Source organism: Callorhinus ursinus, unplaced genomic scaffold (assembly GCF_003265705.2).
Source record: "Callorhinus ursinus isolate GAN/ISIS: 27379988/994484 unplaced genomic scaffold, GSC_fseal_2.0 scaffold1, whole genome shotgun sequence".
Lineage (NCBI taxonomy): Eukaryota > Metazoa > Chordata > Mammalia > Carnivora > Otariidae > Callorhinus > Callorhinus ursinus.
In genome coordinates, this window is record NW_027397063.1 from 88,463,708 (window position 1) to 88,484,996 (window position 21,289).

The following is a 21,289-nucleotide window of genomic DNA, read 5'->3' on the forward strand; positions in this document are numbered from 1 at the left end:
GGGACTACATCAAAACAAAAAAATCTGCACAGCAAAGGAAACAATCAACAAACATAAAGACGGGCGCCTGGGTGGCTCAGTTGGTTAAGCGACTGCCTTCGGCTCAGGTCATGATCCTGGAGTCCCTGGATCGAGTCCCGCATCAGGCTCCCTGCTCAGCAGGGAGTCTGCTTCTCCCTCTGACCCTCCCCCCATGTGCTTTCTCTCTCTCTCATTCTCTCTCTCTCTCAAAAATAAATAAATAAATAATCTTTAAAAAAACAAACAAACAAACATAAAGACAACCTACTGAATAGGAGAAGATACTTGCAAATGATATGCAAGAAAGGGTTAGTATCCAAGATATATAAAGAACTTATACAACTCAACAACAAAAACCAAATAATCCAATAAAAATGGGCAGAAGACATGAACAGATATTTCTCTAAAGAATACACACATATGACCAACAGACACATGAAAAGATGCTCAACATCATTCATCATTTGTGAAATGGAAATCAAAACCACAATGACATATCACCTCGTGCCTGTCAGCATAGCTAAAATGAGAAATACAAGAAACAATAACTGTTCATGAGAATGTGGAGAAAAAGGAACCCTCATGCACTGTTGGTGGGAATGCAAACTTGTACAGATACAGTGGAAAACAGTACGAGGTTCTTTAAAAAATAAATCAAATTACCATATGATCCAGTAATTCTGCTACTGGGTATTTACTGAAAGAACACTAAAACCCTAATTCAAAAAGATACATGCACCCATATATTTATTGCAACATTATTTACAATAGCAATATTATGGAAGCAGGAAGCAGCTCAAGTGTCTAGCCATAGATGAATGGATAAAGAAGTCATGGTATCTATCTACCTGTCGTCTATCATCTATCTATTATCTATCCATCCATCCATTCACACACAATGGAATGTTACTTAGCCATAAAAATAAATGAAATCTTGATATTTGCAACAACATGGATGGATTTAGAGAGTATAATACTAAGGGAACTAAGTCAGAGAAAGACAAATGCCATATGATTTTATTCATATATGGAATTTACGAAACAAATGAACAAAGAAAATTGAGACAAACCAAAAAAAAAAAAAAAGGCTCTGAACTACAAAGAACAAACAGATGGTTCCCAGAGGGGCGGTGGGGGAGGATGGGTGGAATAGGTGAAGGGGATTAAGAGTACACTTATGATGAGCACTGAGTAATGTGCAGAATTGTTGAATCACCGTGTTGTACACATGAAACTAATATAATGCTGTACATTAACTATACTGGAATTGAAATGCAAAATAAAATTTAAAAAATAAGTAAAATAAGGTATTTTTGTGAAAAAATGTAAAAAAAATGCTAATGGTTTTATAGAGAAAATTGCATGTTTTTGCTCTGGAAAATAATTCAATAGGAAAATGCACAAAAGTCACTATATAATTTTGAGCAAAGTAAATTGGTCAGACTTTCCTTTCAGTGTAATGTGTTCGCTGTGTGAAAAACTGACCATAGGTAGGCAGAGATGGATGCTGGGAAACCAATGAGGAGACCATTTCAGTTGAGGAGTGATCCCAGCTGGCTTGGACTTAGTGGTGAATGCGGTGAGAAGTGTTTGGGTTCTCGGTATGTTTCAGTTATATCTATTTAACATAAAATGTAAGAGAAATAGAGACTTAAACATACGGACTTTGAATTGGAGTAGAAGAGAGTTTTCATTTGTTGAAGTAGAGAGGACTATTGGAGGCACATGTTTAAGGGATAGAACACAGGGTTGTGTTTAGACCTGTGATGCCCATTACACATACATAGGAAGATAAGGGACACGTGTCTGAATTTCAAGGGAGGCATCAGCGTTGCAGCTATAAGTGTGGACGTCATTAGTGCAAGTCAGCTATTTACAGTCCAGTGACTAGAGTTGAAATGACAGGGAGTGACTTAGAGACTGAACTCATGAGGCCAGAGAGTGAGAACATTGAGAGGAGGCAGTCTTGTCCAGAAAAGACAGAGAACAAACAATGAACGATCAGTCATGTCACATGTCACACTGAATTACTGTGTAAGTGGAAGTTGAGAAATGATACTGGATTTTGCTCCATAAAGAGCACTGATAATGTGACACTGGAGGCCCACACCCTATGCCTGTTAGAAGTCATAAATTAAGGGAGTAAGTTCTTAAATAATCTGCACACTTCTGGCTTGATCCCCCCCCCAAAAAATAAATAAACTTCATAGCAATAAAATAGAAAAATATGTGACTAAATTTTGTCAAATTATCGAAGATGAGCCACAAATTATATGATACAGAAAAAAAAAAGCAGAAATGACATATTGTGCTGCTAGGCAGCAATACATTTTTTTTCTGCAGGATTCTATTGTATTCATCCTGAGAAGGATTTGTGAACTTGCCTTTTCTACTATTTAGATACTCAAATCCACCATTCGGTTCAGATTTTGATGACAGCAGGTTTAGAAACCACAAACTCACAGCATCTGGATGCAAGCAATGCTTTCTTTGAGAAAGAAATCTAGGAGATGTGGAAAAGGATTCCCAGGGCCAGAACAGTGTTAAATATGGGAACAAATGTTTTATTCACAATAGGCTAAAGATTAGGTCCCGAATGATGGAGGCATCCATGTATTTTTTAATGACATTTCTCGAGTTTTGTGAGGAAGGATAGGACTTCATGACGTGGACATGCTCCCAAATCTAAGTATATATGATTGTTTATGAACATCTTAAACCATACTCTAAGGTTGGCATGGCCAAAGGGAAGAGTGAGCAGGACTGGGACTGTGCTTCCTTAGGATTCCCTTTGCTCTCTCCAATGTCACTGCTTCAAAATGGGGAATGCATACAGAACACAGCAATCCTGGGCTTGAACAGGCTCCACATGTTATAGCTGACACTGTTTCTCTTGTGTTTTTGTTTTTCATATTAAAGGATGTAGATACTGGGGAGAAAATATCAGGGCTTGGAAGTGAGTTAGTTAATTCCTTTTTTATTTCATGCCACTTTCTGCTTCCTAGAACTAAGTAGATGATCCGGCATCATTTTTATGCATTCCTGATACCCAGAGTAGGATCAAAGCCTACTGTCTGAGGACTGAATATAGCACAACTGCATATTTTGTTTAAGGCTACTTCTCAGATACTTATATTTTTTTATGACAAGTCAAAGAAATTAAAATTAGAATGAGGAGATTTAATGAGAAGAAAAATAATTTTCTTTGCTCAATGGAATTCATAAAAGTGGCTTTTAGAATTCAGGTATCTCAGATACTTATTTTTCCATGCATTTGAAGTTGAATATTATGCTACATATGAAAGTCAAGAAATTATTTTATGAAATGAATTTAATCATCTTAGTTTGATTGTATAAAAATCTGTTATCAGAAGCTATGGCAAATTGATTTTTGGATGTAGAGGGATTTCCAAGGCATTAAGCGATTTGCTTTTGCTTGTCAGCAAGACAGAAGCAAGAAATATTTTATCTCATTTGGGCCTGTGGTTCTTGTTTGGTTCATTAGTTTTCATTCAAGTTCATCTACATGCCACAGTTAATACACTAATGCTTTAATGAGTGTGTATAAATAAGATGAGGCAAAATCTGGTCTGTAAATTCCCAATATATAATTGCTTCTATAATGTATATAGTTTTCTTTCTTCTAATTATTTTTAATTAATATAGAATATAAGCCAAACTAGTACTTTTCATATACAAATGTATGTATTGTCACGGCATTATCTGGAGCTCTAGAAATTTGTGTAATTAGAATTTATGTAAATGATGGTTTAATGATCACAAAGTCTAAGTGTAATAAAACTTGAAAACTTTCATGCAGATTTATTTAAATATCAACTCCCTCCTATAATTGTTTAGCTTCTCCACCTCTCATTACAGGTATTAACAGCTTCTTTATTCCATGGAAACTTTAATGATTTTTCTATTTTAACATATATCATGTTTATTATGATTTTAATGTAATTTTAATCATGAAAGCAGGAGCTTCTTGGGGCAAGGGACAATAAAGCATTCATGGGTGTTTTCAGTGATAAGGCCAAGTAAGCTCAGCAAATATTTGTTGACTCTTATTATGACCCTCCTCTTCCCTCCTAGTAAATCCTTGTCCCTCCCCTTCCTGGGTCCTTTTTCCCAGTAGCTAGTGCTATAAACTTATAGCCTTATATATGTTTATTATATTCTTTCAGAATTCATCTGGCTTATAGCTACAGCTGCTACTTGCAAAGTATACAGTCATATATTTAGCCTTGTCCTCTCAATTTCACTCCATCCCATTTATAAAATTATTACATAAGTTTCCATATCTCTCCCCTATATTTCCCCTACTCTCCTAATTGCTCTCACTTCCTACAATCTGGCCTATTGCTATAACTGCTTCTTAATTTGTCTCCTTGTATTTATTTCATTTCACGCATTTATTCTAACACCGAATTTTTTTCCTAAAATACAGATTTAATCATATCACTCTTATGTTTTAAAATCTGTACTACATATGGTTCTCTACTATCTGATAGTCCCTGTGCAACTTAACCTCCACTTGCAGCCACAGTTCTCACAGTGTCCTACACTGTACTAGACCTCCAAATGTGCCATAGGTTTATCTACGTTGGTGCCTTTTGTTATGATATATCTTTATCTCGAAAAATTATTCTCTCATCTATTCTTTAGTCAATCTTCAACAGTTAGTTCAAATATGAAGCCTTTTCTGCGGTTGGAATGAGTCTTATTCTTTCGAAAATCACATTTTATTTAAATTCTCTATCATACCTGAAAAATAGTAATTTCTGTAAATATTTATCTCTCCTACTTTATTTTAATCATCCTAAAGACAAATAAGACATAGTTCTCCGCTTAGTGGAACTCATCTTCTAGCAGGAGTGATGGTGATATTCTCCAACCTCATCCTTCTTTCCTGACTCACTCTCTGCTTCCATACCATATTGACAAAGTACTTGGAAGGTTTGTATCTGTAATGAGCTCTCTGGGCTTATGACGGTGTAAAAAGTGAACCCAGCTCATAGTTCTAATGTTATTCCAATTCTTGGCAAATAGTCAGGGTCAGTAATGCAATTTACAAAACAGTACTCAAAGATTAACATTTAATTATGTTCCCTAACATCTTATTTTCTCTTCTTTTGTTGTTGTGTTACATCTGTTTGCACAATTAATCAGGAAGCTCCTAAATCATAGCAACCATTTTCTTACCTCTTTTGTGTCTCCCTACCCGTAATACCTAACAAGGTTTGTAAACAACAAAACCCAACTAGGCAATTAGGTTTTTTGTGTCTTCATTTTTTCATTCCTATAATTTTGTCATGAATCTGTCAATACACATTAGTTATAGTTGTATAATACAGACATTATAAGCTCCATAATCTATCTCTATATATGTTCAGGAAAGTTTCCACCACAATTAAATGTATAGATGTTTGGGTGAATATATTCTCTTCCATCCTTTATATAATAATTTAAATTATTTGACCTGTGTTTTAGAAACTATTTTTCTATTCATATCTTTTTCTTTTTGGCTCAGATTTGGTCAACACCTTTGAAAAACACAACACATTCCAAAATAGGGTACGAGCAAACAAATGGAAATACCTATAATATGGCTTTTAAGTTTCTCAAAAGACACGTGTTTGAACACAAAAAGTTTTCCCTTTGTAGGAAAAGGAATTATTCTGTTAACATAGTAACAAGTAACCAAAAGATATAAGTTTTCATTTCTGTGGTACTAAAGCCCAGAAGTGGATGACCAGGCTATGTGATGGTTACATAGTTAGGTTTATAAGAAACTGCCAAACCGTTTCCCAGAGTATCTGTTCCATTTTCTATTCCCAAAAGCAACCTATGAGAGTCCATTTTGCTGCATCCTTGCCAGCATTTTGTTTTATCATTACTTTAAAAAAATTTATTCATTCTAATATGTATGTAGAGATAGTCCATCATGGTCTTAATGTATGTTTCTCTTATGGCTAGTGATGCTGAACATCTTTTTCTATGCACATTTGCCATCTGTATATTCTTTTCAGTGATTTTTTTCTGGATATAAATAACTATGTCAGATACATGGTTTTTAAATATTTTGCAGTCTACAGCTCATCTTTCCATTTTCTTAACAAAGTCTTTGGCAGAGAAAAGATTTTTAATTTTAATGAAGTCCAATTTATCCATTTTTTTTCTTGTATAGATTGTGCTCTTGGCATGATACGTAAGAATTCTTTACCAAACCCTAGGTCTGAAAGATTTTCTTTTATTTTTACTTCTGAATGCTTTATATTTTTATATTTAATACTCTTTTTTTCCCATATAGAGTTAACTTTTGTATAAGGTGTAAGATTTAAGCTGAGGTTCATTATGGATAAATTATGATATAAAATTCCATCAAAATAATAACATATATACCATAGAAATAAAACAATATACCTAAAATACCATTAAATAAAAGGTAGGATTTTTTAAACAAAAAGTAGGGGTCACCAAGGTATATTTACCTTGAGGACAACTATGTAATAAATTTAATTTAGTAAGAATTTATTCACTAACCTAACTCTGTTCAAAAAGGATCTCAGGCAACTTAATTTTAACTATTTTACAATGAATCCCTGGAATTCATAAGTGAAGGATCAGAAGTCTTCAAAAGGGCTTGTAAGCAGGATGGATTTTGTCATGACAGTTTAATTTATTTCCTGCCATTAAGCTGCTGTTGTTTTTCTTTCTGTGGACCTTTGTCCAAAATATACTATATAATTATATTTATTATGAATCAGAAAGAAAATATGAATTTAGAAATTAGAGTTAAAAATCTGCATTTTATATTTAAAAATATTTTAATTAATTAATTAATTTATTTATTTTTGAGGGGGGGTGGGGAGGGGCAGAGGGAAAGGGAGAAAGAGAATCTTAAGCAGGCTCTATGCCCAGGGCAGAGCCCAACACAGGGCTCTATCTCAGAACCCTGAGATCACAACCTGAGCTGAAACCAAGAATCAGATGCTTAAACAACTGAGCCACCCAGGTACTCTAAAAATATGGTAATAGTAACCAGTTACATCCAAGAAATTCCTTGTAATAGTTACAATTTTTTGTGACCTGTTTGTTACTAATGATCAGTCATTCCTGCAAATAAGATGAATATTAATAAATGTGCAAATAGGGGCACCTGGGTGGCTCAGTCAGTTAAGCATCTGCCTTCGCTCAGGTTATGATCCCAGCACCCTGGGATTGAGCCCCATGTTGGCTCTCTGCTCAATGGGGAGTCTGCTTCTCCCTCTGCCCCTCCCCCTGCTTGTGCTCTCTCTCTCTCTCACTCTGTGCTATCTCTCTCTCTCTCAAATAAATAAAATCTTTGAACAAATAAATGTGCAGATAGAGTATACTTTATACAAATCCTATGAGTGTTATTTCAAAAATAACAACTTCTGGATGCAAAATTGTCCTTAAGGCAATCCTGTTAATCTTGCTAGGGTATCCAATGTGATATTGTTTCAATATCAATAATAATACAGCATTTATCAGTGTCTAATAATTTCCTAGTACTCAGTTCCATGTAAATGCTACTAAACTTAATATTTTTAATTGTGAGAAATGTAAATAAAGTGTTATAAAATAAAGAATAATTAATGATTTGGAGATTCCTGAGAATTCTGATTTTCATTCCCAAATGCCAATAATTAATAGCTATTGTGAATTTGGAAAGAATAAGTTATAAATTAAAGAATTCAGTTAAAGATAGAACAAGTTAAAATGTAAGGTTTAACTAAGAAAATAAGTTTACTATAATTCAAAAGGTATAAATCCAAAGGAAATCATTGGAAGAAAACTATAAACATCCCTACTTGACAAAAACAGATAAAAAAGTAAAACATAATACATTTTACATAAGAAATATAATAATTATAAAATGTTTTAGCAGAATTGAGAGCAACTACATTGGTTATATCAATAAACATGGATGGGCTTAATTTACCTATTAAAATAAATAAAAATTGAGGGAATAAGTACCAAAGTTTAATACTAAAATGAAGTTTATATATATGCCCCTTCACCTTACCACTCTCCATACCACCTTAGCAAGCTTTGAGTACCAATAAAAAGCAATCTACCAATGGGAGTGGGGCACGAGTTCAGAGAGAGGCACTCTCTGAGGTTTTGGCTAGTAGGGAAAATCTAAATTTGAGGGCAAAACAGGAACATTACAAAAATCCCTCCAGTAACCTAATCCTTTTGTAGGGACAAAATGATGCTGGAGGAATTTGGAGTCAGTTGTGCACTAAGGATAACTTTAGCGAGCAAAATCTGAAAACAGCTTAAATCTCAACTGATTAACTTAACCCCTATCAAATATTCAACAAAATCCTAGCAGCAGAAGAATGCATATTTCCTGACACAGATAGATATAGGCATGGATATAGATTTTTTTAATCTGAATCTTACTGTTCTACACACAATGTCCAACATTTCAACATTTCAACAAAAAAAGGAAAAAAAAACCCTCCATAGTAAAGAAATAGAAATAAACAGAACCAGACTCCTAGATCACCCAGATGCTGAAACTCTCAGAGAGTGAATATAAAATAATGGATTAATGTGTTTAAAGTCTCTAAAGGAAAAAAGTGGACAGTATGCATTAACAGATATGGACTTTCAACAGAGAGACGGAAAAAAACCACAAAATCCTAAAACTACTGAGATAAGTTTCTTAACAGATTACTGAAATGTCAGATGAAAATTAAGAGTATGACAACACATTCTCTCAGTGTATGTGTGAGGCAATAGGCACTCATATACTAGTGGTGAGAATTCATACTGGTACCATTCATCTGGAAGAGAATTTAAAATATTTAACAAATCTCCCAGTCAACCTAGCAATCCCACTTCTAGGAGCAAACCTCAACAAAACGAAAACATATTGACGAGTGTATTTACTGCAGCATTGTTTGTAATTGCAAAAACTGGAAACCACTATATGTCTATACAAAGGGGAATGGTTGAACAGACTATTACCCATCAAACAGACTAAAATAGGAAAGATATATCGAGTGATGTAGAGTGAGTTTTAGAATATGTATTGCTAAGTGATAAAAGCAAAGTGCAAAGAATTATTTATTACACATTACCTTTCATGGAAAAAGAAAGAAAAACAAGAATATATGTACCCCATTGCACAAAATTAAAAAAAAATGAAACTTAAGCCAGAAACAGATGAGAATGGTTATCTATAGGATATGGGTGGGAGAATAGCACAAAGGATGGAGGAATGGAAACAGGAGAAAATGCACTGGGGGTGACACTTCACTAAGTATACTTGAAAAAAAAAACAGTTCTGACTTTTAAATCTGCATTAACATTTCATTCACCTAATAAAATAAATGAAGGTGAAATTTTAAGTCTAAGAAAAAACTATTAAATAAGAAGTGTATATAAACCTCCTCTCTTTTTCTCCTCCTTCCTACTCATCCCACACTCTCTCTGTCTTAAAAGTTTGGTTGAAAAAGTAAGAAACTATTGACAGTTGCTATATTGCTAACCTTTATTCTTTTTCATTTTCTGACCAGCCCTGGGGAAATATACTTGAGTGGAATAAGCAGTGTACTCTGAATTGGGATTCTTAAGTTCAGTTTTAAGAAAGTCATAACCCTTTATGATCTTCAAAGCCCACATTTATGTGATGAGGATAATAATTCTTTCTGACAAGTATAGTTGAAGGATTTGTAAGATAATAAATTAAGAGAATAAGGCTATATGAAATCAATTCTACATTTGTTTGCTGATTCACTTTGGCAGAGAGGTGGCTGAATTATTAAATAAATTAGTGTATAGCTAATCAGGTCTATTAATGAAGATATCTAAAATCAAACAACAAATTAACTGCTGACTTTTTCATTTGTTTTAATGTATTTAGTTAAATTTAGGTTTGATTGCTCAGTAGACAAATGTGTCTTAAAGAGTTTGGATGGTAAAGTTGTATAGAATAGGTAGATTTTGAATCTAAAGGCATTCAATATTTGAAAGTTGAAGATGTTCAAATCCTACCTGTATTGTATTCTAAACATGTGGCATAGCATATTTTTCTTGTTTCCTAAGCTTACTTATACTTACCATGAAACTGACTTAAGAATACCTACTGAGCAGAATAATAGGACTGTACTTGACTGACAGTCAACCCCCAGTGAATTTTGACTATTGTTATTGTGTTATGATTTGGTAATGATTTAAATCAATGAATTTGGAAATAGAAAAAAAATTTGTAGGCCTTTTAAATTCAAGAGTCAGATCTTCATAAAAACTGCAAAATAAATCAAACTACTGAATCAAGAAAAAAAGTAGAGAAAGAACAAATTCATAAACAAAAAATGATAATGGAGAAATTACCTGCCAAAGAGTTATTTCAAAGACTCGTGAGTCCTTTGTGCATAATTTTGGGAATATAAATGTCATGTCTGATTTTCCTAGGATAAATGGATATTACAAGAACTAATCCTATTAGGGTAGAAATCTAAGCAGAAAATTATCATAGAAGAAGTAAAGTTGTCAAAAATACCCTCCTTACTTAAGGAACATAGGACTTGAATAAGCAGTTTTAGATAATAGTACAGTGCCTTTAATAATAGATAATTCTAACGACCTTTTAACTGTTTCTGAAGACAAAGGGGAATTGCAAATTATTTTTATGAAATAAGCCTGGCATTTATTTGTTTTTATTAAATTATATTGGAGTTTTTATTTCATTGCTTCTTTCTATATTCTTAATTTTGGATGCTTAATTCCTTTATAATAATGTTTCTTTTTTCCCATCTTTATTGAGATATAATTGACATATAACATTGTGTAAATTTAAGGTGTACATTGTGTTGATTTGATACACTTACATGTTGCATACAATTCCTACCCTAGTGTTATCTAACACCTCCCTCACATACCATACTTACCATTTCTTTTTTTTTCTGTGGTGAGAACATTTAAGTTATATTCTCTTAGCAACTTTCAAGTGTATAATACAGTTTTATTAGCTATTATCATAATGCTGTTCATTAGATTCCCAGAGTTTACTCATCTTCTAACTGGAAGTTTGTATTCTTTAACCAACATCTCCCCATTTCTCCCACCTGCTAGCGTTGGTAGCAATGGTTCTTCTCTCTGTTTATATGAGTTTGGCTTTTTTAGATTCCACATAGAGGTGATGTGCAGTATTTGTCTTTGTCAAAATTATTTCACTTAGCAGAATGGCCTCATTGTCCATCCATGTTGTCACAAATGGCAGGGTTTCCTTCTTTCTTGTGGCTTTGTTCCTGTGTTCTTCTAGGGGTTTTGTGGTTTCAGGTCTTATGTTTAAGTCTTTAATCCATTTCAAGTTAATTTTTGTGCATGGTGTAAGATATGGTTCCAACTTAATTTTTCTCTAGGTGGTTGTCCAGTTTCCTATCACCATTTATTGCAGATTGTCCTTTTCCCGTTGAGTATTCTTGGCTCCCTTGTCAAATATTAATAAGGATTGCAGGTAATACATTTCCCTTTCTTAGTTTCTTTACTGTATCTTTTAGTTTCTAACAAATAATATCTTACAGTTTTTTGGATATGTCACATTTGAGATCTTTGAATAGAGTTAAGGAAATTCATTGGTTTATTTGCTTGTTTATTTGTATGTTTTTTTAATACTCTACAGCTGCTGGATATTTTGTGCTCATTTGACTTTCCAACTTTATTATAAATTTTGGGGGGTTCCTGTTATCACTCAATCATTTAAATTTTAAAATATAAATAAAACTTAATTGGGTTTTATGTATAATTATCATTCTAGACAGTTCACAAATTTATTTTTTTTAAGGGTTTTACTTATTTATTTGAGACAGAGAGCATGAGTGGGGTGAGGGGCAGAGGGAGAAGTAGACTCCCTGCTGAGTCAGGAGCCCAATGCAGGACTTGGTCCCAGGACAAAAGGCAGATGCTTAACCAATGGAGCCACCAGGTACCTGACAGTTCACAAATTTAAGCAGTGACTATAAACTTATTGTCAATTTAAATATTATTCTGGTTCATTTAAAAATTACATGGATTGCAATATTAGCTTGTTTTATGGCATGCTGATTTTTGAGCAAGATTTTTATACTTCTGCCAAGTAGAATATACTGGAATTTGGGGTACTTAATAGTAATTAAAAAAATCATATATGCCACTTATTATGTTAAATTATGTGCATTTTTAATTTTAATTTTTTTTGGAGAGAGAGAGCAAGCATGAGCAGGGGGTAGGGGCAAAGGGAGAGGGAAAGAGAGAATCCCAAGCAGGCTCCACACGCAGTGTGGCATGGACCTCGATGTAGGGCTGGATCTCATTACCCTGAGATAATAACCTGAGCTGAAATCAAAAGTCAGACACTCAACTGACTGAGCCACCCAGTTGCCCCTGTCTTTTTTATTTTTGTACTCAATCTATTGTAGAAATTTGGAATCCATTTTTTATTAAAATTATATGCAAATATCCATCTGCTCTCTTTCATTAGTGATTTAATTGTATAGTGATTTAATTTTAAAAGAGAAATTATTTGAATTCAATTTCAAAGCTTTTACTAAATAGTTTGAAACCCTGGATAATCTTGGGTAGTGAAGGACAAAATATGCCTACTTTCACTAATGATAGGCAATTCATAAATGCACATTCCTTTATATAAGTCCATGTAGGCACATACTACAAACTCTGGATTTTTCATTTCTTATATAGCTATTTTACTGAAGCAAAATTGAAATACCATGCAAAAACATTTAATCTATGCCAAGTACATTATAATGTTTAAAAGTAAAAGGTAAAGCAGATTTGTTAGCTCAAAGTCAAGCTGGCTCAGTGTGATCTGATTCCTCTGACAGTTTCTGTAAAGAAATTTGAGCATAAATTGTGTGTTAAATTGACCTGAATTCTCCAGTTGGGTAAAGGGTCTGATAAGAACAAAAAATTAAAGAAGGCCTAAATAAGGCACGTTAGAAGACAATAGACTCACTGGAAAAATTAAAAATCATGATATTGAGAAACTTGGGCATATGATACATTCCTGGATTTCACCTGTAGTCTCAAATTGAAATTATGGGGAGAACATTTTTTTGGACACTAAACCTTACTTCATGAATGTAAAGGGGCACACTTTGATAGATTTAACTATATTTTGTTAGATAAGATGATAATGGTAAGTTTAAGAACAGAGAGGACTTGAAAGAAAGAGAAAAGATAACGCATCAGTAACAGAGCACTCCAGAAAATGCACACACGAACCAAGGTAGATAAATAAGAGGATTTTTACCAAAGAACAGTAATTATTATTTTTATTAATTCTATCACATTATACTATTTTATATCTGATTATGACACATTATGATGTTGAATTTGATAATAGTTGCATTCCAGCAAGGAGATGCACTTCATGATTTATTATTTTTCTGATAAAATAAATTTTGAATTTATAAGCTTATAGAAGAAAAGTAAAGTGTGAACCCTGGCAACAGAAATCTTTGCTAGTTTGTATTTAGCTGTGTCATACTGTGATTTCTCTTTTATCTTTATAGGAGACATTAAAGCTCTTCCTGAATATCACAGACAGGCAGATGTGAATTTGAATATTTTCTTTGGTACTAGATGTGGCATTGGAGAAAAAGGTATCTCTGAATATGAATTTTTTATAAGTAAATGTAGATAAAAATAGAAATCCAGTGGGATTGGGAGATTATAGATGATATTAGGTAAATTTGGGTGATTTGCTTTATCTGTCTCCTCAGGTTCCTTTTCTATATTATTTTTATGGAAATTTATTATACTCAGAAAAATAACCCTTGAAGAAGAAAGCTCAAAATTTATTACCTCCCCTACAGTATTTATGACGTGCACAATAGCCAATCATAAATAGTGTTATTTCTCTAGCAAGGTTCTTGGTAAAAATTAAGCCTTTATACAAAGCATTACATTAATGAATTAGCTTCTTTCCAGTGCATTTAGAATGGTACTGGTTGTATAACAGTTTTAAGGGGACTGAAAAAATAATCATTCGATTATTTCCTGGTTTGATTTAGAGGAGAAACAACAGTCAAGAAAGGCATTGAAATATGTTATTTTGCTCAACTCAGCATTTCTGTAAAATGCCACAAAATACATTATGTTTGGAGTTATCAGATTAGAGATAATCTCTCCAGACTTTGCTATAGATTTGTGATCGTAATTGAACTACTCAGGTAGGTCAGGGAGAGTGTGTATTTATTGACACAAGAATTATATAATTTACTTCACTGAAAAATAAAAGTAGTTTGAAATGTATATTTTACAAAAATCATACGAGGATATTATTAGTAGGATCATGAGTATTCCATGGTGTGTACATAGCTAGTGTTGAAATACAGTATCACCATAATGCAGAATTTTGAAAATCTTTATTTCTAGGAAACTGGCTATATAAATTATAGTACGTCCACACAGTGCAATGCTATTTAGTTTTTGAAAAATGAAGCAGACCTGCAAATACTAATATGGAAATATTTCCATGATGTACTAAAAAAAAAAATGGTAGAGTGGAGTGTGTTTGGATTGCCGGTTACCTCTTGTAATCAAGCAAACAAAATAGAAACTGGTAACTAGGCGTCATGATCCTAGGAAACAGAGCTGGGATGAGAAATATCTTTTTACTATACATTCTTTTGTGCTGTTTATTTTTTTTAACATGTGCATATGTTACTTAATTCACAAAATTTAAAATAAAGTGAAACGAATCCAATGTGAAGAGAAATAATAAAATGTTTTGTGTGAATCATCAAACTAAGGCATAATAATATAACTCATATTTTTGGGGTGGCCTTATTAAAAATGAACCCAAATTTTAATGTATTGTTGCTTTGAGTACAATGAAAATTCTGGATGTAAAAACATACCTATTCTTTTGAAACAGTTTCAAAAAATAGAAAAGGAAGGAAAGAAAAAGGAAAACTTTTTTTCTATGGAAAACTATGAGGCCAGCATTACCTTGATCCCAAAAACAGAGAAACACCCCACCAAAGAGGAGAATTACAGACAAATATCCCTGTTGAACATGGATGCACAAATTCTCACCAAGATACTACCTAATAGGATCCAACAGTACGTTAAAAGGGTTATTCACCATGACCAAGTGGGATTTATTTCTGCGCCGCAAGGGTGGTTAAACATCTGCAAATCAATCAATGTGATATGCTACATTAATAAAAGAAAGGACAAGATCCATATGATCCTCTCAATAGATGAAGAAAAAGCATTTGACAAATACAGCATTCTTTGTTGATTAAAACTGTGCACAATGTAGGGATAGAAGGAACACACCTCAATATCATAAAAGCCATATATGAAAACCCCACAGTGACTATCATCCTCAATGGGGAAAAACTGAGAGCTTTCCCCATAAGGTCAGGAACACAAGAGGGATGTCCACTCTCACCACTAGCACTGGAAGTCCTAGCCTCAGCAATCAGACAACAAAAGGAAATAAAAGGCGTCCAAATCTGCAAAGAAGTCTCACTCTTCACAGACAGGATGATACTCTATTTAGAAAACCCAGAAGACACCACACAAAAATTTCTAGAATGCATACGGGAATTCAGCACAGTTGCAGGATATAAAATCAATGCACAGAAGTTAGTTGCATTTCTACATCCTAACAATGAGATAGAAAAAAGAGAAGTGAAGGAATTGATCCCATTTACAACTTTACCAAAAACCATAAGCTATCTGGGAATAAACAAAACCAAAGAGGTAAAGGATCTGCACTCTGAAAACTATAGAACACTTATGAAAGAAATTGAGGAAGACACAAAGAAATGGAAAAACATTCCATGCTCATGGATTGGATGAAAAAATATTGTTAAAATGTCTATGCTACTCAAAGCAATCTACACATTCAAGGCAATCCCTATCAAAATACCATCAGCCTTTTTCATAGAGCTGGAACAAACAATCCAGAAAAGATCCCAAATGGCCAAAGGGAAGTTGAAAAAGAAAACCAAAGCTGGAGGCATCACAGTTCCAGTCTTCGAGCTGTATTACAAAGCTGTCATCATCAAGACAGTATGATATTGGCACAAAACAGACACTTAGATCAGTGGAACAGAACAGAGAGCCCAGGAATGGACCCCCAACTCTATGATCAACTAATCTTTGACAAAGCAGAAAAGAATATTCAATGGAAAAAAGACAGTCTCTTCAACAAATGGTGAAGAATGAAGCTAACCCACTTTCTTACACCACACACAAAAATAAATTCAAAATGGATGAAAGATCTAAATGTGAGACAGAAATCCCAGAGGAGAACACAGGCAGCAACCTCTTTGACCTCAGTCACAGCAACTTCTGGCTAGACACGTCTGCAAAGGCAAGAGAAACAAAAGCAAAAATGAACTATTGAGACTTCATCAAGATAAAAAGCTTTTCACAGCGAGGAAATAGTAAACAAAACTGAAAGACAACCTCTGGAATGGGAGAAGATATTTGCAAATGTCTTATCAGATAAAGGGCTAGTATCCAAAATCTATAAAGAATTTATCAAACTCAACACCCAAAAACCAAAAATCCAGTCAAGAAATAGGCAGAAGACATGAACAGACATTTCTCCAAAGATGATGTACCAATAGCCAACAGACACATGAAAAAATGCTCAACATCACTCGGCATCAAGGACATAGAATTCAAAACCACAGTGAGATAACACCTCACACCAGTCAGAATGCCTAAAATGAACAATTCAGGAAACTATAGATATTGACCCGGATGCAGAGAAAGGGGAGCCCTCTTACACTGTTGGTGGGAATGCAAACTGGTACAGCCACTCTGGAAAACAATATGGAAGTTCCTCAAAAAGTTAAAAATAGAACTACCCTATGACCCAGCAATTGCACTAGTAAGTATTTATCCAAAAGATAAAAATAGTGATTTGATGGGGCACATGCACACCAGTGTTTATACCAGCAATGTCCACAATATACCAGCAAAAGCCAAAATATGGAAAGCCCAAATGTCCATCAACGATGAATGGATAAAGAAGAGATGGATACACACAACACACACACACACACACACACACACACACACACTCACACACACACACACACGAATATTACTCAACCATTAAAAAGAATTTAATCTTGCCATTTGCAACAACATGGATGGAACTAGAGGGTATTATGCTAAGTGAAATAAGTCAGTCAGAGAAAGGCAAATAAATTATATGAATACACTCATATGTGGAATTTAAGAAATAAAACAGATGAACATAGGAGAAGGGGAGGAAAAATAAAGTAAGAAGATGAATAAGAGACTCTTAAGTATAAGAAACAATTTGAGGGTTGCTTGAGGTGAGGTGGGGGGGCCGGAGTTATTGGGTGATGTGCATCAAGCAGGTCACTTGAAGTAATGATCACTGGGTGTTATAGGCAACTGATGAATCACTAAATTCTACCTCTGAAACTAATAATACACTATATGTTAATTAAATTGAATTAAGCAGAAAATTTTTAAAAATATGTAGAAAGAACCTTACATTTATTGGTTGAGATAGTCCTACCATTTTAACTTTTCTTAATCAAAATACTCAGAAGAAAGTGTGTCCAAAAGATAAAAAAGCAAATGTCAATATGTTAATATCATAGCAATCTAATGTGACTCAATCATGTTTTTTTTAATAACTTTTTTTAACAGCAAAAGCTTTGTTTTATTAAGAAAGAAAAATATACATAGATATGTATTTATAGGCACAATCCTTATGACAAAACAAGTCTTTATTGAATAAATGAATGAACTGATCCCATATGCTTAATTCTTTAAATCTCCCCCCACCTCTGTCTCTGTCTCTGTCTCTCTCACTAACTCTTACTCTTTTACTCTTAAATTTGAGGACACAGGATTTTCTGTGTGCCCTCATATGGGTTCTGCTACCTCTATTCCTAGTTATCACTCCAAGTTCCTCATATCAGTTCAGCGGAAGTTGTATGTTCCTTGATAAAAGTGAAATTAGATGGTGCTAAGATTTGATCCCTAACATCAGAAATACTGAAACGGCATTGGAACACAGTGTTTGAAGGGAGAGTATGAGGGTCCAAAGCATTTTTTTAAATTGTATTATGTAGTTATTATTTTTATTCAAGTATAATTAACATACAATGTTATATTAGTTTCAGGTGTACAATATAATGACTCAGCAATTCTATACATTTCTCAGTGTTCATCAGGATAAGTGTACTCTTAATCCCCTTTATTGAAAAAATAAATAACTTTTTATGTTATATAAGACAAGAAATAGTGTATTCATGGAAAAATAAGTGATTATATTGTCTTAATATATGATAAAAGTTATCATCTTAGTGAAAAATATTAATGAGTAATTGAAAAGGTCCTTAACTCTTAATCAGATAATTTTCGAGTTGAGACAACCTGCTGTTATCTCCAATAGAGGAGACACCTCTTTGGGGAATACCTGATATTTATCATTACGTGGTTTTAATTAAATTAACAGTAACCAGGGTGTATTTATTTCATGCCTCGTACAACTTCTGAATACTAAATTACACATTTGTGAAATTAACACCTAAATTAATTTAGCTCCAAATAAAGAAAACAAGGTTTATTCAGAGGTTTAAAGTTTGACTTTTAAACTCCAAATTAGTAAAAGACTCTCTGGATGACTATTAATTTAACTCTAGAGCTTAATCCTTTCCTTCTTAAATCAGAAGTTTTTCAGTGTCATTAGTTATACTAACATCAGAGTCATGAATTCCCTAAGCAAGATAACATTTTAAAAATTCACCATCTTCCAGCTCATAAAATTGTTTTTTTTTTCTTGAAGAAGCCACATTATACAAAGGCCTTATTCCTGTAAAATTATCTTTCCATCTTCCATCACACTTAGAATTTTAGTCTTAGAAATCATTTTGGTTTTTCGTTTTTTTTAATGTGCCATCTGATATTTGTTTTCCTCTAAAATTCAATTATATGACTTAATATTTTTAATTTACCTAGAATCCCTGGCTTTTCTTCTTTTATAATGTTTTTTTTTTTTTTTTTTTTTTTTGCCTTTTAGTAGTACTTTCTCTTTCCTGATTCCTTCCATCCCCCATATATACTCCGTATATGGTTCTAGGTCTACTGAAGTAAGTTCTTTCACTAGTCCTTGTCTGGTCTCTTAAGTCAGATGTGACCAACCTGATCCTGACATCTTCTTTGTTTATGCTTTTCTAATGTCTATTAACACAATCTATATTGTCTTCTCCAAGAAATCCTGTAGAAAACTTTTCTGAAAGCAAAAATATTCAGCAGATCACAGTTTTCTCTGACCTTCTATACCATCATATAAATACATATATGGAAATACAGATGGATTCTCATTGGATTCCAGAAGTGATGGAATAAGAGATTGAGCAGAGGATTAGAGTTGAAATGAAGTCTGATATTGTGTCAGTTTTAGGAAAATATCAATGCTGTATATTTTTGTATTTTCTCTGTGTGTGTGTCTGATTTCATAATTGATAAATATTTTTAAAGAAGAACTCAGGTGTTTTATTTTTTTTCCAAATTTTTACTTAAGTTCTAGTTATTTAACATATAGTATAATATTGGTTTCAGAAGTAGAATTTAGTGATTCATCACTTAACATATAACACTCTGTGCTTGTCATAACAAGTGCTCAAGTGCTTTTATTTTTAATTCTTATTTTTATAATGTATGCTCACCACCTTTAAAAATAAACAAAAATTGGTGTGTATAATACTCTCAGCTCCACTTTACTTCCTTGATAATTTTATCAATGTTGCTACATTTTGTTCTGGTTTTTAATGTGATGAAAATTAGTTTTCTTAACTAACTATAGATGATTTATTTCTGGATGACTAAAAAAATATTTGTATTAATAAAATTGAAAAACAAATAGAGCCTTAGCATGAATTATTCTATATTCATTTTACTTGGAACATATGGATCTTTTCAAACTATTTCTAGAATTTTTAAAATTATATATCAATGCATTACTCAATCTGCTAGTTTTAGTTACAGGGTCACTTACTATCCATACTTTGGAAAGTCTTTGTTTTCCTTATCTACTATTATTTTTCCAAGTGCTTTAATATTTATTTTTTCACTCAATATAATAATGAGCACTTTTTTCCATTTCAATAATTCAATTCTTATTCTCTGATATTTCATTTACTTTATTAATGTCTATTATAATGCTTTAACCTAGTAATATATTTCTTCAGGTTATCATTTTTTTTCAGCTTATCTTTGAGTCACATAGCCTCGCTAGCATTATCAATATCCCTCACCAGAGTGCTACATTTGTTACAGTTGATTAACTTACACTGACATATCCTTATCATCCAAAGTCCATAGTTTACTTTAGGGTTCAATTTGTTGTACATTCTATGGATTTTGACAAATTCATAATGATATGTACCCACCATTATAATATCATACAGAGTTGTTTCACTGCCTTAAAAATACTCTGTGGTCTACGTATTCATTCCTCCCTCCCTGCTAACCCCTGACAACCATGTATCTTTTTACTGTTCCATACTTTTGCCTTTCTGAGACCATCATATACTTCAAACTGTGCAGTTTATAATCTTTTCAGATTGTCTTTCGTTTGGTAATATGCATTTAGGTTTCCTCTATGTCTCTCCATGACTCAGTAGCTCATTTATTTTTGGCACTGAATAGTATTACATAGTCTGGATGTAACATTTTATTTATCTGTTCACATACTGAACAACATCTTGGTTGCTTCCAAGTTTTAGCAATTATGAATAAAGCTGCTATAAACATCTGTGTGCAGGTTTTTATGTGAACATGCATTTCCAATTCCTTTGGGTAAATACCAAGTAGGGCAATGACTGGATTGCATGTTAAGAGCCTGTTTAGTTTTATAAGAAACTGCCAATGTGTCTTCCAAAGAACCTGTGCCATTTTGCATTCTCACCTGCAATTAATGAGAGTTCCTTTCCTCCACATCCTCCCAAGCATTTGGTGTTGTCAGTGTTTTGGATTTTGGCCATTCGAATAGGTGTATAGTCATATCTTATTGCTGTTTTAATTTGCATTTTTCCAGTGATAAATGGAGCATCTTTTCTTTTACCCATGTACCATCTGTATATCTTCTTTGGCAAGATATCTGATATCTGGTCTATTTTTTAATTGTGTTGTGTGTTTTCTTATTGGTGAATTTTAAGAGTTCTTGTATATTTTGGATGAAGCTTTTCTTTTTTATAGAAATGAAAATTATTTT

The 21,289-nt window shown here is 33.2% G+C and overlaps 1 long non-coding RNA gene across 1 annotated transcript in view; it reads left to right on the top strand.

Annotated features, from left to right (window-relative positions):
* LOC141370235 (uncharacterized) overlaps positions 1–13,632 on the top strand; it is a 32,184-nt gene extending 18,552 nt beyond the window's left edge. Inside the window, exon 3 of the long non-coding RNA XR_012374123.1 lies at positions 13,575–13,632. This is a non-coding gene — a long non-coding RNA (uncharacterized lncRNA). The remainder of the gene's footprint in view (positions 1–13,574) is intronic.
* The last annotated feature ends 7,657 nt before the right edge of the window (positions 13,633–21,289 follow it).